At 37.5% G+C, this 12,462-nt stretch overlaps 1 long non-coding RNA gene across 1 annotated transcript; it reads left to right on the forward strand.

Annotated features, from left to right (window-relative positions):
* The first annotated feature begins 6,240 nt into the window (after positions 1 to 6,240).
* Positions 6,241 to 11,753, forward strand: LOC144983804 (uncharacterized). Its single transcript, XR_013647625.1, has 2 exons — positions 6,241 to 6,310; positions 11,227 to 11,753. It is a non-coding gene; the product is annotated as an uncharacterized LOC144983804 (long non-coding RNA).
* Positions 11,754 to 12,462: the final 709 nt, after the last annotated feature.

Genomic DNA, 12,462 nt, shown 5'->3' on the forward strand with positions numbered 1-12,462 from the left:
GGAGCCCCATCAACAGATAGCAGATTTCACCGTGCTAAACGTTTGCTGGTTGGACCAACAACACTCACTCAGCGCGAAGCTGCAGGAGACTATCTTCATAATGTGCTTTATCACACAGTTAAGATTATATTTAAGGGCCTGCTCTGCTCGATCATTTGTTTTTAAATCCGTGCAGACAGACGACGTTGAAGTTGGCTTGTGATTCACAGCTTCTGATTCCCGAGGGCAGTAAAGGAATATTCCGCTGCATTTTTCGCATTAAGATCACCTAAAACCTGGTCCTGTTCACAAACCGCTGGACCTGGACTGCTCAAACCTGGATTCCAGGATCTTAATGCAAAAAATGCAGTGGAATGTTCCTTTAGTGCCTTCGCTAATCAGAAGCTGTGAATCGCAAGCCAACTTCAGCAGCCGGACACACGGAGAAAGCAGTGACGTCATCGCCCTGCCTCCTCGCTGGAAATGCTTTTTCTAAATGAATATTGAGACAAGGTTCGCAGGGTGGATGTGAAAATGCAAATGCAATCCCCTCTTTGCATTTTCGTTTTAATTATGACACACAATAAGCGGTTTTAAGTATAAAATGAAAAAGCATTTTGAAATATTGCTTTTTCATTTTAATTTTGAGTCATTTGATGCTGTTACATTTTGAAAATGAAAAAGCATTTCTGGTTTTGACTTTTCTTTTTATTTATGCTGCACAATTGCTTCCATAAAATACATTGAGACTACTGTGGTGAGCCATCATTCTTTTGTTTATTATTGCTGTTTATCTAATCCCAAACACTTTTGCAGCATAAAGTAATATGTGCTTTAAATATTTTATTGTTTTGTTTTAACAAACAGATCTTAAAGAAAATCAAACTTTTTTTGTAATATATTGCTCCGGAAGATTCACACATCTCATACACAGGCCTGTTCATATAATGTCAGTATATAAACTACACAGTTTATTTAGTTTCAGGAAATCATCGACCAAAAATTCACAAATCTGACCAAATAAAGATTAATCAATGCTACAAAAGAAAGAAAGTATGAATTGTGGTTAAAATGATAAAAAAAAATGAAAACGTCTTCATCCAAAGAGACAACATTGAAGGTAACAAGAACTGGTTCGGTTTCTCTGCCGTGGTAGCAGACAATGAGTTATATCGCTAGAGGAGACACGCCCGCTTTAGAAGCCTGGCCGACGGTGGCGGAGCGCGACGCCATCTTGGTGAGGTCGACGACGCCCACATGACAATGATTGCAGAAATATCACTCCATAGATAAAGAGATGCTAAAAATGATCTCAGCGCAGCATTTTTTGGAGGATAAATAGGAATCTTTTACCAACAATATGATAGCATTGATTTTTTTAACAGCTTGACCTTTACATAATGGTGATTAAGAACACACACTCCTGGCAAGCCAGTTTCTGTAACTAAATGGAAAGGTAATCAATGTTGAGATGTACTAAAAATACAGAACAGAAAAGAGATGGGAGTTAGCAGGCCGGAATAAATAAAATAATAATGAAGATTATGAAGCTACAAGATGCACATTAGTGTTATGAACAAAGCTGACACCAAAAAAGATAATTACATTTTTCCTTATTGCTTTACATGAGGTCTTTTAGCGAAGCAAAACAGTGAACGCAGTGGGATCTGTCACACATACTGAAGTCATCAGTGCTGCAGAAGGCAGTTCAAATTAAGGCCTCATTTTAGTCTGAAATTCAAGTGCAATGAGCATGTATCAATTTGGTTTGCGACAGTTCGTGCATTACAACAACTAATTATCGAACAAGTCCCAAGGGAATTGACATTGGAAAAAAGTAAATTTTGTTGGAAAGAATAACAGATGTTTGAGATTTAAATAACCTTTTGAGTGAGCTGTTTAGTTAAAACTATCCATCAAGTCAATGGTGCCCTATTTGGTGTGTTATTTCTGCATGAAAGGAAGGAAAATCAGCTAAAGAATGTTGAACTACAGTAGTACGCAAACTAAACTATAACATCTACTGAATTAGATGATTAGAGAATAACTAATCAATCTCCTTATGTAGGATCAGTAAAGTTCTATTCTAACTGTAAACAAGGTAAATAATACAATTTTTTTGTTGCACAAAGGGCAACAAAGGTGTGAAAGTACTAGGGGTGTATTTATCTCTGAGTCACAATGGTTAAAAATTTGGCTAAAGATGTTCTGGATCGATTTTAGGTCAGTGAACCAGTTGGAATCAGATTGTTCACAATGAGACAATATCGACTATGAATCGGATCAAAAAACACAAATTATGATATGAATTGAACTGCTGTTAAAATAAATTGTTACAATCCTAGTAAATAAAGAATAATGCTACTCATTTGACATCTCAATGGCATCCTGCTGGCGTTCTTTTGAGAGCATACACACAACTTTCCAGAGAAATAACACTTTGAATGCAATGAAACAGACCACGTTACTTTACTGGAAACCTGTGGCTGACAGTTGAAATACAGAAATACCCCTTTGTTACTAAAATAGTCTCAAAGCCATTGTGTTCACCTTCGAAAGGGTAAATTAGACTCAAATAAGTACCGGTAGATATCTAGAATATACCTATAGGACTCCGTTCGTCCCTCTCATACATTTTTATTATTTGTATATTTATCTTGAAATAGCACAGTCCTTTCCCTCTGATAAAGGTAACATTTTATGCACTGGTTGAGAAAACAGTATGTCAATGTCTGATCTCTCACCCTAATCCTTAACTTCTAAAAACTATACAGTGTGGGACTATGTAGTCCCCTGGATTTTAAAAGCAATTCAGACACAATACTCACTACTTTTATTTTTTTTAATAAACAATGAATATGACTTCATCTATCTCAAGAAGTGAAAATCTAATTAATGTGCGTTTTGTGATGACTATTTATTCACTGTGTTCTGAAGATGAAAACATTGCTTTATTCAAAAAGTACATTTAAGTAATTTTTTTGCAAAACTTGTTCAAACGCAATGCATTGTGGTCTAAATGTGGCCAATCTAGTGAGCATCATGCACACTGGTTTTTTGCAGAGACTTCAGGGAAATTTCTAGGACACTCAATTTTAGAATTGTGGATTCAGACAGCACTACAAAATGGCAAACACACTATATAGTGCACTATGAAGTGAGTAGTGAAGGAATTTGGATACAGCCTATGGCTTTTAGAACACAGGCCTTTTTTGGGGGACACTTTCTATTTTTTTTAGCTCTTGTGTGCTGAATTTGCTTATCAGGTATTTGCAGTTTTTTTTTCTCTTTTGAGTAAACAGCTAAGCGTAAACATGCTGCTGCATGCAAAGCAGCAGTGGTAGTAAAAAATATATTTTTTTTTATTTTTGCAGAACTTTACTGCTTGAGCCAATTGTAAACTTTTCGTATGGTATATTTCAGTGGTTTTCCCACACCACTGTTACCTCAGTAACTTTTCACACCACCAAAACGGAAAATAAACGGGTGCTTTTGAAGCTGTGCATTTATGAATGACTGTGCAGTCTTGTTGTTAGGTTTTATGAGATTCAACAGATGGTGAGCTTCACATCAAGGTTCAAGGAAACCCAAGAGAACAGGAGGAAGGCTGCTTCTGCAGCACAGCAAACAAGCACCCTCTCCTCCTGTGAAATGTAACAGGCGTGCTATTCCGATGAAAGCATCAAGTTGGCAGTGACATCTCCTTTTGTAGCATGTCCCCTCTGTCCCTCTGCCTTCCCTCCTTGCATTTTTTCCTCTTTCCCATCACTCCGTCTTATTCTCTCGCAAGTCTTTTAACAATGAATTGGCCTGATCCCTTAATAGGGTGCATGTCTCTTTCTTCCAGTTAAGTAGAAACACATTGACAGGCTAATCTATTCAAAGGCTTCTGAAGCTGAATGTTGGTCACCCTTTTTCGGAGTCGCACCAGTTTTTTGTCAACATCATGATTATATAACCCTCAGGTTTTCAGAAGCCCCATTCTCTCCTGGGTGCATCCGTGGGAGTTATGACATATTTTAGATTCTTTTTACTCTCATTCTCTCTTAGTGAATACTGGGTAATTAAAAATGATCGTTTTTTTATGAAAGCTTCTTAAAAGATGCAGTGAGTACAATTTTTCAAGACAAGGGAGAGCATTCATTCAGTCATTCATATTAGCAAATGCTATGGAATTGCTGATTTAGCTCCACTGACTTTTATGTCCCAAACTTGTTTCTCTGTAGGGAAAAAAATGCAAATATATCATTTCCAGTTAAGTACATCTTATGTGTTTTTTTGTGCTTTTTTTAGTGATTGTCTATAAGTACAGATTTGAATTATCTTTAAAAAAAAACATTTTGTAGATACCTAGCCCGATAAAACGATTCATTCGGCTCTGATTTTCACAGTCACATAGTAATGTTCAGTACTGCTCCTCTAATTGGAGCTGGTTGCTCACTCTCACTCCTTCATCATTTCTGTTTCTTCTTAGTGACATTCCCCAGTTTGCTGAGGCTCTAGACTCAGAGTTTAAACTCTAACAGTCTCTGTGAAAGCTTTATGACAGCTTTGGGCCGCACTCTCTGTTACATCATCTGTTGTTTATAGATTTATTTCTAATTCTCTACAATCTTCTGTTAGTTTAATTGTAACGCAACATTTTGTGGTAGATTTTTTTTTGTCTTTTAAAGCTTCTTTTAACATTTCAAGGATTTTTATTTTTCAGGAGCTATTTTTCTGAAATGTAAAAAAACAAAATAAAATGCTTTGACACTCTGTCCTTATGTATGTTCATATTTGGGATGTGGGCCACTTTGTTCATTTTAGTTGCTGTGTCTCGTAAAAGGCATTTTTTTTAGGTGGCACTGTCAGTCATCTGTGTTTCTCTCGCCTACATTCATGGTGGCAGGGTTTAATTAAGGCATATTTACACTGACAGGTCATATCTGCACCAAAATACAATTTCATGGCCGATCTGTTTCAGTTCGACAAGTGCAAAAGGCTCACCTGAACTCTGGGTGAGGGCTAAACAAGCAATCTGTGGTCTCAGTTTACTTGAAGATGAACTAACGTGGGCTTTGCTTCCATGTGAGTGCTCTGTGGACTTTTCAAAGCATGAGCAGAAAAATGAAGGAGCGAAAAGGTAACCCAAAGAAAAGCACAAATCACAGAATAGTTGGAAATGCCTTGATCAAAGTACCAGCGGTAAACAAAACTTTTTTCCCCCTACTGTATACCTAAGGTAATTTTAATGTAACCATTGGGGTTAAATGAGTGTTAGAGTGTATTTATTTGAACTCCTGTAGTCTATTTTTATTTCTTATTTTATTTGTCTATTTTTGAGCTTAGGCTGACAGAGGAGAAAGGTAGCGATTTGGGCATAGTAGGTGGAAAAACTAAATAAAGCAGAATAAATGAATGAAGACCAAGGGAAGTCCTCCTCTTTAAACTGATGCACGCTGGCAGGAATCTTAAAATCATGGCCCAGGGTTACAGATTATCAGGTTGCCCAACCAAGGCAAAGGGGGTAAAAACCCCCACAGCCTCCCGAGCCTGAACAGAAAATCCCCTCTATCTTTTTTTGAGGACCCCGGGGATCTGCACACTTGAAATCTAGGCTCTTGTAAATTAAAAAGGCGCCCACTGCAATGGAGTTTTACATGCCCTTCAACTTAGTTTGAGGTGATAAACAAGAGCCATCCCCAGGCACCTAACACCTGACCCACATCAGTGCTGAAAAGTGGCCAGCGGGGGTGATGGGAGGTGCCACATAGATGGGAGAAATGGACTGGTGGAAGGCCAGGGGTTAGCAGGTAAAGAATAATGAGAACAGATAGTAGTGCTTTAGCTGCTTGATACTCTTTAGCACAGGCCTGATTTTCACACCTGCAGGCTGTTGTCCACCACTTCTGGTGTCAAAGATAAAGACTGTTCAAGGCTTCTGCACCCAAAGACACATTTTCCTTTTTGGAGCATTTATCTCCTTTCCTAGTGAGAGCTTTTATTTTTCACAAATGAGCAGCTGTTGGAACTGCACACATTTTGTGGTGATTCGGTTCACTTCAGTTCTTCAGACGCCTCTGAAAGTGCTGCTTGGAAAACCAAACGAAGATTTCCAATGCATCAGAATAACCAATTCGAACCTAATCAAAACCTGCCCGAGTTGGTTTTCTGAAAAAAATAAATTAAAAAAAACTGCTGCATTGTCTGTTTTATCTCACTGTATTGCTTACATCATCTTTTTCTTCCTTTTCTTCATGGCTGCCTCTTTCTTTTCACAGGAAAGCATCACCAACATCCCCTGTGGCCAAGTAGTTCAGGGTTTCTGTCACCACAAAGAATCATTCAAGTACGTTTTGTTCAATCTCCAACAAGCAGTCATGTTCTCATTTTTATTTTTTTAGGTCTATTGTAGACTTTAAATGCAGATACCTGCCATGTTGCTATGGAGCGTGTTCCTTCTGTGATGTTTTTTTTCTCTCTCAGGTACACATTTGTTATCTCAATTAGCTTGCTTGATATCCAATCGAAATCGTTTTTCTGATCAAACTGCTTGACTTTGTGACCTTCAAAGGTCTGTAAGCTTTTCTCTTGAGCTTAAACAGTTAAAATGGTCCAGATTAATTAATTTTGCTCAAGCATGTTGGAGTGAAAAACTGCAGATTGATAAATGTTTCTGCAGAACTTCAGAGTTAGTAAAATAGATTCCAAATCTATCTTATTTGCACATGACTACTGCGTATGTGAAATATAAACAAAAAGCATGCTTCCCCTGCAGTCTTGTCTGGTGTTGTAGACTTTACCCTCCATTGCTCTAAGCTAGTTCTTGTGCTGCTATGATAAGTGCTCCATTTGTGTCTGCCAACCCTTTCCAGCCCCTGGAAGAAAGAAATGGTACATGCCACACAGGGGCTTGTGCTTATGTCCTCCTTATACTTTTCTTCTTAAAGTTCTGCTTTTTAGACTTTTGTTTAACATTCAGACTTGAGAAACAACACTTTTAAAATTAGAGTTTTCATTGGGAAGACATACATGTATTTTATAATTTGGGAGAAACCTTTAGGAGCTTTCAGATGCTACATTCACACCGGCCTCTGCAACACATGTCTAAAAGCGCCTTCAAGAACCCGGGTCAAGCGCATTCTAGAACATGTGACCCAGGCCCGGTGTGAATGTAGCATCAATGTCATTGGCTTCTATCTTCTCCAGTTGCTATGGTGATTCAGTCTAAAATCGATGAGTATATTACTTAGATTTTGTTCAACTTTAGACTTTATAGACTTTGATGTTGTGGTTAACTTATAAAGAGGAGCACGGTTGTTTCAGTTTGTAGTTTGTGTTGCCTTCTCTGATACTTCTTTCAATTCCTGTCTGGGCTCCACTCAAGAATTTAAACATTTAGCTTCTCTTCTTAATATTCCCGGTTTCTAACCAGTTTGTTAATGCTTTCTATTGATTTTCCATGCATTGATTTAAGGAAGTATCTTAGCTTCTGAAACAATTTGACCCTTCATATTTGAAACTCTCACTTGAAGATCTGGCACTGTCTGACCACTTCATGTTCTGGTGGATTGCTGTTTTAGATTTAGCTTATTCTCTTTGACTCTTGCTAATGTTTTCAGACTGTGTTTTTCAACCTTTTTGTGCCAAGGAACAAAAAATCTCACATCACACTGACAACTGAAAATTAAAAAGAAATTAAAAAAAAAAATTCTGTAGTCTGTATTAAGAACATAGTCATTCTTACCAAAGAGTCTATCTGATCTTTCATGTTCTACGTTCTGTGAAACTTAGGGCTGTTAGGTTGAACACAGAGCTGATATCCTGGCAATGGTAAATGTTTTTTCGACCGATTGGATAAAACGTAGTAATTTCCCCCATCACACGTGACCATCTCTTACGGCACCCTGGTTAAAAAACCCTAATATAGGCAAGAGCTCCAAGTGTTCGGTAGGTTGTAGAGGTTTTTGGAGCTTTCTACATTTTTTTCTCTCTGTGAGGGCTACTGATGTTTTTCTCAGTGAGGGACAGTGTATGGGTTCTTGAGATGCTTATCGTCTTTCAGGAACTGGCAGTGGAGGACCCAAAATGCAGGAGACCAGGCTTGGTGACAGAAAATAAAACATTTAATAAACAAACTGAAAAATGACAAAATCCTGGGGAGCAACAAAAAGGTGATAAAGTAGAAAAGAGCAGATGATCTGACAAGGATGAACAGAAACAAGACACTTAAATAGACAATTAACTGAACTGAAGACAGCTATGGATCATAAACCAAAAACTTGAACAACAAAACCAAACCAAACCACAGAATCCCTACAAGTTTTTCCTTTTTGTTAGATGATTTTTCTTGTAGACCTATGTTTCTTATATCAAAATCTACAATAACTTTATTAGTTGTTCTATTTTAAACTCCAGTAATTTCTTTGCTACTTTAAATTTATTTATAAAGTTTTATTTAATTCAAATTGTTGTGAATATTTTCAAATTGTTGTGAATATTTGATATTATTAGTGAGTAAGCAGCTCCTCTATAGAAAATACAAACGGCAGCAGGTTTACACTGCCTAACCTTTTTCTGAACCCTAAAAGGAAAATAAAAATGAAGAATGCTACAGAAAGCACGTTCTGTCCAAACACATCCTGCAGTACAATACGTAATGACCACAAATGGGGACATTTTAACTGTGCACCCTTTATTTCTCTGCTGACATGTTCCAAAAGCACAGCAGCTATCTATGAATCTATAGCAGCTAAATTTAACTTTTTTTTTTTACTTTCCAGTTTCACTAATGGTCAATGAGCATTTGGGTCAAAAGAAAAAATTGATGTCTTAAGGAAGGCTTGAAGTCTCACACTCCTCTAAAAGGTGATGAGGAAGCATGTTCTTACACGCTCTTTTAGAGTTTCTCTGTGTAATTTGAGCTCAAAAAAAGTCACCCAAGAACATTTAATCGCTCTCAAAGCACTTTAGTGAATTTATACTGAAAGAGCACATTGCATTTATTTTGAATCCACAGCTGTCCTTCTAGGTGGCATGACCTGCCACTTAAATTGGATGCATCATTTTTTGCTTTCAGAAGCAATTTCATTATAACATTGCCAAGACATACATTAGTAACAACTATTGTGTTTTCTTCATTTTTGTTAAGAATGTAACAGTGTGACTTTGTTTGTGGCAGTTTTTAATTAAAATAAATATTTCTGTATACCTACTTTTGCACGGTTGAGGGCACTGGTATAATCCATCACACCCACAAGAAGTGCCATCAAGAAAGGCAGCTTTTTCAGTTTTATTGCAGTATGAGATTTGGCTTTAATTCATTTTACATCTCCATCTCCGCGTAGCCAAAACGGTGCACTTACTGTCAAGCGTTTAAGCATGGGAAATGAAACATTTCTCACCGTGTGTCATCTTGAAAGGGGGATTTTCCCCAAAGAAAACTGTCATATATATGCCACAGTGGGTAAAAACATGTAGTTATAATCTTGGCAGTTTAATTGTCATATCTAGCTTTTTTTCCCGAGCCTTCTAGCATTTATTTCTAATCATTTAGGGTTAGAAAGAAGCGACTGCAGCTGTCAGTTGCTGTTACATGCGCATGGTTGCTCTTTAGTACCTGGTCATTTTTAATAATTGCATAAAATAACATTACTATTAGGTACCAACATTACAATGACAGAATACTTACAAACCTGACTATGTTGTCACATGTTATTGACTAAGTTATCATATCTACACAATGGAATTAACCAGTTTGTCTCACATGTCACACCTATAACGGCCCTTATCTCACAGAAAGCTGTCTCTCGTGAGTAAAACAGCTTGGACAAAGGAGAAATTAGTTATTAGATCGATTCTATCAAAAATGTCTTGTCACAAATAACATAGGTCTCTTTAAGTACTGGACTGACTTCTTGTGGCAGTAAGAAGTCTAGAAAACTTTCAATCATGTGAAAGAGCTCAACTGTTGGCTTGCTTTTATGCTCACAGCTATCAAATTGTTTGTAGCTGCTTGTATAAGTCAGTCTAAAAGGGACAATTTGTGAAAACAAATGTGTTTTTTCTGTGGTTTGTTTTTTTAAACCAGTACTTCAATAGCAGTCTCATAAGAATTGGCAGACTGTGTGACCACAAGAGCAATACTAGCAATGTAATACAATCAATACAATCTCTTATCAGAAAAGAATCACTCAATTGCTACAATTTTTTAGCTTCATGAAACACATGTTAAGTAAAATGAATATTAGGCTTTACTGACCATATTTAAACCACAACAAAATCTGATTTAAACCGACAAGCCTGTTTTATCCATTTGTGCATTAAACACAGACTTATAAAGACAAATTCGTTAGCCTTGGCATGGATCACCCCCATTAATTCGAGTTTAATGAGGTTTCTTGCATCCTCTCTTTTTATTTTTATTAAAGGAAAGAGCCAAAGGCCGCTACATTTAGAAGTTACTAATGGGTGGTTTATTAAACTGCGAGCTTAAGAACTCCATTAATTTTGAGCATTTGTAATTAACAGGATTTAAGAAAAGAAAACATCACAAACCATAGAAATAAACATCAAAACACAGCTCGATGTACTACTATTGATTTTAATTGTACAGTGTCATAGTATAGAGGGCAATTAAATGTCAAAGAAATATATCTGTTTTGAACTAACTTTAGGATAAAAATGAATAAATGTCAGTAAATACGTTTTCTTGGACTGCAAAGTGTTTTTGAAACATCTTTTTATCATTGTTAGTCCTTTTCCTTTGAACGATTTTTTTTTAAATATGTGGGACAAATAAAGTAGTGAAAACATGTGTTTTTTGTTGTTTTTCATTTTTTTTTCTTCATTACAGTGAAGATAATACATATCCAGTCTTTCGTCTTGTGCCTTTGCAATTTGAGAAATTAAAATCTACAAAAGAAAAAAAAAAAAATCATGCTGGATTGGATGGATTAGATTTGCATGTATCTATACTTTTTAATTAACTTACAAAACTCCCAAATGACCATACTTTAACTTAAGCACAAAATATTACATTTAAGAAAACAATTTACAATTTAAAAGGACATTAATATTTCTTTTTAGAATGTGGAGTTTCAGTGTTCTCTGGCATTCTCACACTCTGAAACATTTACATTGGGATGATTGCTGATTCTTAATCTGCCATAGGGGCGTGCATGCATGGTTGGTTTTGTCATTTACTGTTGAATGGGGCTGTGATGGAAAAGTGATCTGATCAGGGTTTACCCTGTTTCTCTCCAGATCTCAGCTGGACGAGCTCTTCCTCATGTGACCCTGTGTGATGGCTACAGAACAATTTCGAACCCAGACACTGGAACCCGGAAGAAACAGAGGAGGACGAGCATGGCAGGTAAGTAGATTTAATGGACAGGTAAGTTAGACGAGCGTGAGCAGGATTCGTGGATATCACTACACATGAGGCAGACTTTGGTGGCGTCACTGGTGGGTTCCTCCGCAGGTCCTGAAAGAAGTTGTCGTCGGCAGTGGAGATCCGGGGACAGGAGAAACAGCAGAGGCTCGAGGTGTGTCTAGAGCAGTGTTTTTCAACCTTTTCTGAGCCACGGCACACTTTAACCTTAAAAAAAATCCCGCGGCACACCAGCATCCAAAAATTTAAAAAAAGAAGGAGAAACTCATAGTCTGTATTGATCTACAGCCCCTCCACAATCTCACATGCATTTTTGAGATAATTGTTGCAGAAAAAGCTGGAAACTGCAGCTGTTTTTTTCTAAAAGATTCAATAAAAGTTAAGTTAGAAGATTTAAAAATAGTCTATGTGTGTTCGTTGGTTTCATGACGTCTAACGACAGACCTCCTTGTGCCCTGTCACTCTCACAACCCAATGCATCATGGGAGATGTAGTGCATAAAACGGCCGGAGATCGGTTTTCGGAGCTTCATTGTTTTGTTCACTTGTTCCACGGTCTGATACCGGATTCTGTGGAAAGCTACACCGCTAAAGACGAGCTTTAGCTGGTATTTTTGTTAGAACTGAGCGACTTTACGAGCTAAATCGGGACAAGGAAGTGAAGACTTTAACCACTTCTGATTGGTCAGACTGATGACATGTGATTAAGCCCCTCAAGAATGATTGGTGGAGACAGTCAAAGGGACGGGACTTTTCCCAAATACAGCCGGAGCTGCAGCTGAATCGCGGTACGGTCATTCTTATCAAAATGTCTTTAATAAAATAAAATAAACGCAAAGAAAAAGTATTTTACGATCTTTTATATTCCTAACTCCTCAGTGTTTTATCAGGGCCTGTTTGGATGAACACAGAGCTGGAATCCTGGAGATGGGAAATGTTTTTAGATCAGTTAATGAGGGCAATTTTCCACGGCACACTTGACCATCTCCCACGGCACACTAGTGTGCCGCGGCACACTGGTTGAAAAACACTGGTCTAGAGGAGTAGGCAGAATGAGGGTTCCGGGCTGAGGCTGATTCAGGCGACCACTTGTGGCTATGGATTCCTGGG

The sequence above is a fragment of the Oryzias latipes genome, chromosome 14 (assembly GCF_053564925.1).
Source record: "Oryzias latipes strain Hd-rR chromosome 14, Olatipes_Hd-rR_3.1".
Lineage (NCBI taxonomy): Eukaryota > Metazoa > Chordata > Actinopteri > Beloniformes > Adrianichthyidae > Oryzias > Oryzias latipes.